Source organism: Pseudophryne corroboree, chromosome 2 (genome assembly GCF_028390025.1).
Source record: "Pseudophryne corroboree isolate aPseCor3 chromosome 2, aPseCor3.hap2, whole genome shotgun sequence".
In the NCBI taxonomy this organism is placed as follows: Eukaryota; Metazoa; Chordata; class Amphibia; order Anura; family Myobatrachidae; genus Pseudophryne; species Pseudophryne corroboree.
In genome coordinates, this window is record NC_086445.1 from 142,092,598 (window position 1) to 142,100,514 (window position 7,917).

Here is a 7,917-nt window from a genome sequence, read left to right on the forward strand (position 1 = left end):
GTGGGCTGCCCGCTGGGAAGGGAAACTAGACGCTATGGGGTAAATTTACTAAGCTCCCGATTTTGACCGAGATGGCGTTTTTTCATCAAAGTGTCATCTCGGTAATTTACTAAGCAATAATCACGGCAGTGATGAGGGCATTCGTAATTTTTTGCAAGTCCAAGAAAAAAATTACGAATGAATACACCATCGGTCAAAACGCGGCTGTTTAAGTATGAATCTCGGTCATTTACTAAGAAGTGCAAAGCAAAAAAAAACCAAACACTGCCGTGAAAAATTACAACTCGTAAAAAAGTGCTAAAAAAAACCAGACCTTTTTTTTTTATTCGTGATTGGATAGGCATGCACGGATCCATGAGATCCGTGCATGTATATCAGTGGGAAGGGGTGGGAAAGTGCTTATTTTTTCAAAAAAAATTGCGTGGGGTCCCCCCTCCTAAGCATAACCAGCCTCGGGCTCTTTGAGCCGATCCTGGTTGCAGAAATATGGTGAAAAAATTGACAGGGGTTCCCCCATATTTAAGCAACCAGCATCGGGCTCTGCGCCTGGTCCTGGTTCCAAAAATACGGGGGACAAAAAGAGTAGGGGTCCCCCGTATTTTTAAAACCAGCACCGGGCTCCACTAGCTGGACAGATAATGCCACAGCCGGGGGTCACTTTTATCTAGTGCCCTGCGGCCGTGGCATCAAAAATCCAACTAGTCACCCCTGGCCGGGGTACCCTGGGGGAGTGGGGACCCCTGCAATCAAGGGGTCCCCCCCCCCAGCCACCCAAGGGCCAGGGGTGAAGCCCGAGGCTGTCCCCCCCCCATCCAATGGGCTGCGGATGGGGGGGCTGATAGCCTTTGTTGTAAAAGAAAAGATATTGTTTTTAGTAGCAGTACTACAAGTCCCAGCAAGCCTCCCCCGCATGCTGGTACTTGGAGAACCACAAGTACCAGCATGCGGCGGAAAAACGGGCCCGCTGGTACCTGTAGTACTACTACTAAAAAAATACCCAAAAAAACACAAGACACACACACCGTGAAAGTATAATTTTATTACATACATACACACATACATACATACTTACCTTATGTTCCCACGCAGGTCGGTCCTCTTCTCCAGTAGAATCCAAGGGGTACCTGTTGAAGAAATTATACTCACGAGATCCAGGGGTCCAGGGTCCTCGGGGAATCCAGGTGTAATCCACGTACTTGAAAAAAATAACAAAACGGACACCCGAGCCACGCACTAAAAGGGGACCCATGTTTGCACATGGATCCCCTTTTCCCGACTGCCAGAAACCCACTCTGACTGATGTCTAAGTGGGTTTCTTCAGCCAATCAGGGAGTGCCACGTTGTAGCACTCTCCTGATCGGCTGTGTGCTCCTGTACTGAGTGACAGGCGGCACACGGCAGTGTTACAATGTAGCGCCTATGCGCTCCATTGTAACCAATGCTGGGAACTTTCTGCCCTGCGGTTGACCTAAAGTGACGTCACCGCTGAGCAGAAAGTTCCCACCATTGGTTACAATGGAGCGCATAGGCGCTACATTGTAACACTGCCGTGTGCTGCCTGTCATTCAGTACAGGAGCACACAGCCGATCAGGAGAGTGCTACAACGTGGCACTCCCTGATTGGCTGAGGAAACCCACTTAGACAGAAGTCAGAGTGGGTTTTCTGGCAGTCGGGAAAAGGGGATCCATGTGCAAACTAGAGATGAGCGGGTTCGGTTTCTCTGAATCCGAACCCGCACGAACTTCATGTTTTTTTCACGGGTCCGAGCAGACTCGGATCCTCCCGCCTTGCTCGGTTAACCCGAGCGCGCCCGAACGTCATCATGACGCTGTCGGATTCTCGCGAGACTCGGATTCTATATAAGGAGCCGCGCGTCGCCGCCATTTTCACACGTGCATTGAGATTGATAGGGAGAGGACGTGGCTGGCGTCCTCTCCATTTAGATGAGGGTTGAGAGAGAGAGAGAGAGATTGACCTGAGGCTGTGATACTGTAGAAGAGAGTGCAGAGTTTAGTGACTGACGACCACAGTGACCACCAGACAGTGCAGTTGTTTGTTTTATTTAATATATCCGTTCTCTGCCTGAAAAAAACGATACACACAGTGACTCAGTCACATACCATATCTGTGTGCACTGCTCAGCCCAGTGTGCTGCATCAATGTATATATATATCTGACTGTGCTCAGCTCACACAGCTTATAATTGTGGGGGAGACTGGGGAGCACTGCAGTGCCAGTTATAGGTTATAGCAGGAGCCAGGAGTACATAATATTATATTAAAATTAAACAGTGCACACTTTTGCTGCAGGAGTGCCACTGCCAGTGTGACTAGTGACCAGTGACCTGACCACCAGTATATATAATATTAGTAGTATACTATCTCTTTATCAACCAGTCTATATTAGCAGCAGACACAGTACAGTGCGGTAGTTCACGGCTGTGGCTACCTCTGTGTCGGCACTCGGCAGCCCGTCCATAATTGTATATACCACCTAACCGTGGTTTTTTTTTCTTTCTTTATAGTCATACTAGTTACGAGTATACTATCTCTTTATCAACCAGTCTATATTAGCAGCAGACACAGTACAGTGCGGTAGTTCACGGCTGTGGCTACCTCTGTGTCGGCACTCGGCAGCCCGTCCATAATTGTATATACCACCTAACCGTGTTTTTTTTTTTCTTTCTTTATACATACATACTAGTTACGAGTATACTATCTCTTTATCAACCAGTCTATATATTAGCAGCAGACACAGTACAGTGCGGTAGTTCACGGCTGTGGCTACCTCTGTGTCGGCACTCGGCAGCCCGTCCATAATTGTATATACCACCTAACCGTGGTTTTTTTTTCTTTCTTTATAGTCATACTAGTTACGAGTATACTATCTCTTTATCAACCAGTCTATATTAGCAGCAGACACAGTACAGTGCGGTAGTTCACGGCTGTGGCTACCTCTGTGTCGGCACTCGGCAGCCCGTCCATAATTGTATATACCACCTAACCGTGGTTTTTTTTTCTTTCTTTATACATACATACTAGTTACGAGTATACTATCTCTTTATCAACCAGTCTATATATTAGCAGCAGACACAGTACAGTGCGGTAGTTCACGGCTGTGGCTACCTCTGTGTCGGCACTCGGCAGCCCGTCCATAATTGTATATACCACCTAACCGTGGTTTTTTTTTCTTTCTTTATACATACATACTAGTTACGAGTATACTATCTCTTTATCAACCAGTCTATATATTAGCAGCAGACACAGTACAGTGCGGTAGTTCACGGCTGTGGCTACCTCTGTGTCGGCACTCGGCAGCCCGTCCATAATTGTATATACCACCTAACCGTGGTTTTTTTTTCTTTCTTTATACATACATACTAGTTACGAGTATACTATCTCTTTATCAACCAGTCTATATATTAGCAGCAGACACAGTACAGTGCGGTAGTTCACGGCTGTGGCTACCTCTGTGTCGGCACTCGGCAGCCCGTCCATAATTGTATATACCACCTAACCGTGGTTTTTTTTTCTTTCTTTATACATACATACTAGTTACGAGTATACTATCTCTTTATCAACCAGTCTATATATTAGCAGCAGACACAGTACAGTGCGGTAGTTCACGGCTGTGGCAACCTCTGTGTCGGCACTCGGCAGCCCGTCCATAATTGTATATACCACCTAACCGTGGTTTTTTTTTCTTTCTTTATACATACATACTAGTTACGAGTATACTATCTCTTTATCAACCAGTCTATATATTAGCAGCAGACACAGTACAGTGCGGTAGTTCACGGCTGTGGCTACCTCTGTGTCGGCACTCGGCAGCCCGTCCATAATTGTATATACCACCTAACCGTGGTTTTTTTTTCTTTCTTTATACATACATACTAGTTACGAGTATACTATCTCTTTATCAACCAGTCTATATATTAGCAGCAGACACAGTACAGTGCGGTAGTTCACGGCTGTGGCTACCTCTGTGTCGGCACTCGGCAGCCCGTCCATAATTGTATACTAGTATCCAATCCATCCATCTCCATTGTTTACCTGAGGTGCCTTTTAGTTGTGCCTATTAAAATATGGAGAACAAAAATGTTGAGGTTCCAAAATTAGGGAAAGATCAAGATCCACTTCCACCTCGTGCTGAAGCTGCTGCCACTAGTCATGGCCGAGACGATGAAATGCCAGCAACGTCGTCTGCCAAGGCCGATGCCCAATGTCATAGTACAGAGCATGTCAAATCCAAAACACCAAATATCAGTAAAAAAAGGACTCCAAAACCTAAAATAAAATTGTCGGAGGAGAAGCGTAAACTTGCCAATATGCCATTTACCACACGGAGTGGCAAGGAACGGCTGAGGCCCTGGCCTATGTTCATGGCTAGTGGTTCAGCTTCACATGAGGATGGAAGCACTCAGCCTCTCGCTAGAAAAATGAAAAGACTAAAGCTGGCAAAAGCAGTAGCACCGCAAAGAACTGTGCGTTCTTCGAAATCCCAAATCCACAAGGAGAGTCCGACTCCAATTGTGTCGGTTGCGATGCCTGACCTTCCCAACACTGGACGTGAAGAGCATGCGCCTTCCACCATTTGCACGCCCCCTGCAAGTGATGGAAGGAGCACCCGCAGTCCAGTTCCTGATAGTCAGATTGAAGATGTCAGTGTTGAAGTACACCAGGATGAGGAGGATATGGGTGTTGCTGGCGCTGGGGAGGAAATTGACCAGGAGGATTCTGATGGTGAGGTGGTTTGTTTAAGTCAGGCACCCGGGGAGACACCTGTTGTCCGTGGTAGGAATATGGCCGTTGACATGCCTGGTGAAAATACCAAAAAAATCAGCTCTTCGGTGTGGAAGTATTTCACCAGAAATGCGGACAACAGGTGTCAAGCCGTGTGTTCCCTTTGTCAAGCTGTAATAAGTAGGGGTAAGGACGTTAACCACCTCGGAACATCCTCCCTTATACGTCACCTGCAGCGCATTCATAATAAGTCAGTGACAAGTTCAAAAACTTTGGGTGACAGCGGAAGCAGTCCACTGACCAGTAAATCCCTTCCTCTTGTAACCAAGCTCACGCAAACCACCCCACCAACTCCCTCAGTGTCAATTTCCTCCTTCCCCAGGAATGCCAATAGTCCTGCAGGCAATGTCACTGGCAATTCTGACGAGTCCTCTCCTGCCTGGGATTCCTCCGATGCATCCTTGCGTGTAACGCCTACTGCTGCTGGCGCTGCTGTTGTTGCTGCTGGGAGTCGATGGTCATCCCAGAGGGGAAGTCGTAAGCCCACTTGTACTACTTCCAGTAAGCAATTGACTGTTCAACAGTCCTTTGCGAGGAAGATGAAATATCACAGCAGTCATCCTGCTGCAAAGCGGATAACTGAGGCCTTGACAACTATGTTGGTGTTAGACGTGCGTCCGGTATCCGCCGTTAGTTCACAGGGAACTAGACAATTTATTGAGGCAGTGTGCCCCCGTTACCAAATACCATCTAGGTTCCACTTCTCTAGGCAGGCGATACCGAGAATGTACACGGACGTCAGAAAAAGACTCACCAGTGTCCTAAAAAATGCAGTTGTACCCAATGTCCACTTAACCACGGACATGTGGACAAGTGGAGCAGGGCAGGGTCAGGACTATATGACTGTGACAGCCCACTGGGTAGATGTATGGACTCCCGCCGCAAGAACAGCAGCGGCGGCACCAGTAGCAGCATCTCGCAAACGCCAACTCTTTCCTAGGCAGGCTACGCTTTGTATCACCGCTTTCCAGAATACGCACACAGCTGAAAACCTCTTACGGCAACTGAGGAAGATCATCGCGGAATGGCTTACCCCAATTGGACTCTCCTGTGGATTTGTGGCATCGGACAACGCCAGCAATATTGTGTGTGCATTAAATATGGGCAAATTCCAGCACGTCCCATGTTTTGCACATACCTTGAATTTGGTGGTGCAGAATTTTTTAAAAAACGACAGGGGCGTGCAAGAGATGCTGTCGGTGGCCAGAAGAATTGCGGGACACTTTCGGCGTACAGGCACCACGTACAGAAGACTGGAGCACCACCAAAAACTACTGAACCTGCCCTGCCATCATCTGAAGCAAGAAGTGGTAACGAGGTGGAATTCAACCCTCTATATGCTTCAGAGGTTGGAGGAGCAGCAAAAGGCCATTCAAGCCTATACAATTGAGCACGATATAGTAGGTGGAATGCACCTGTCTCAAGCGCAGTGGAGAATGATTTCAACGTTGTGCAAGGTTCTGATGCCCTTTGAACTTGCCACACGTGAAGTCAGTTCAGACACTGCCAGCCTGAGTCAGGTCATTCCCCTCATCAGGCTTTTGCAGAAGAAGCTGGAGACATTGAAGGAGGAGCTAACACGGAGCGATTCCGCTAGGCATGTGGGACTTGTGGATGGAGCCCTTAATTCGCTTAACAAGGATTCACGGGTGGTCAATCTGTTGAAATCAGAGCACTACATTTTGGCCACCGTGCTCGATCCTAGATTTAAAGCCTACCTTGGATCTCTCTTTCCGGCAGACACAAGTCTGCTGGGGTTGAAAGACCTGCTGGTGACAAAATTGTCAAGTCAAGCGGAACGCGACCTGTCAACATCTCCTCCTTCACATTCTCCCGCAACTGGGGGTGCGAGGAAAAGGCTCAGAATTCCGAGCCCACCCGCTGGCGGTGATGCAGGGCAGTCTGGAGCGACTGCTGATGCTGACATCTGGTCCGGACTGAAGGACCTGACAACGATTACGGACATGTCGTCTACTGTCACTGCATATGATTCTCTCAACATTGATAGAATGGTGGAGGATTATATGAGTGACCGCATCCAAGTAGGCACGTCACACAGTCCGTACTTATACTGGCTGGAAAAAGAGGCAATTTGGAGGCCCTTGCACAAACTGGCTTTATTCTACCTAAGTTGCCCTCCCACAAGTGTGTACTCCGAAAGAGTGTTTAGTGCCGCCGCTCACCTTGTCAGCAATCGGCGTACGAGGTTACATCCAGAAAATGTGGAGAAGATGATGTTCATTAAAATGAATTATAATCAATTCCTCCGCGGAGACATTGACCAGCAGCAATTGCCTCCACAAAGTACACAGGGAGCTGAGATGGTGGATTCCAGTGGGGACGAATTGATAATCTGTGAGGAGGGGGATGTACATGGTGATATATCGGAGGGTGATGATGAGGTGGACATCTTGCCTCTGTAGAGCCAGTTTGTGCAAGGAGAGATTAATTGCTTCTTTTTTGGGGGGGGTCCAAACCAACCCGTCATATCAGTCACAGTCGTGTGGCAGACCCTGTCACTGAAATGATGGGTTGGTTAAAGTGTGCATGTCCTGTTTTGTTTATACAACATAAGGGTGGGTGGGAGGGCCCAAGGACAATTCCATCTTGCACCTCTTTTTTCTTTTCTTTTTCTTTGCGTCATGTGCTGTTTGGGGAGGGTTTTTTGGAAGGGACATCCTGCGTGACACTGCAGTGCCACTCCTAGATGGGCCCGGTGTTTGTGTCGGCCACTAGGGTCGCTTATCTTACTCACACAGCTACCTCATTGCGCCTCTTTTTTTCTTTGCGTCATGTGCTGTTTGGGGAGGGTTTTTTGGAAGGGACATCCTGCGTGACACTGCAGTGACACTCCTAGATGGGCCCGGTGTTTGTGTCGGCCACTAGGGTCGCTTATCTTACTCACACAGCTACCTCATTGCGCCTCTTTTTTTCTTTGCGTCATGTGCTGTTTGGGGAGGGTTTTTTGGAAGGGACATCCTGCGTGACACTGCAGTGCCACTCCTAGATGGGCCCGGTGTTTGTGTCGGCCACTAGGGTCGCTAATCTTACTCACACAGCTACCTCATTGCGCCTCTTTTTTTCTTTGCGTCATGTGCTGTTTGGGGAGGGTTT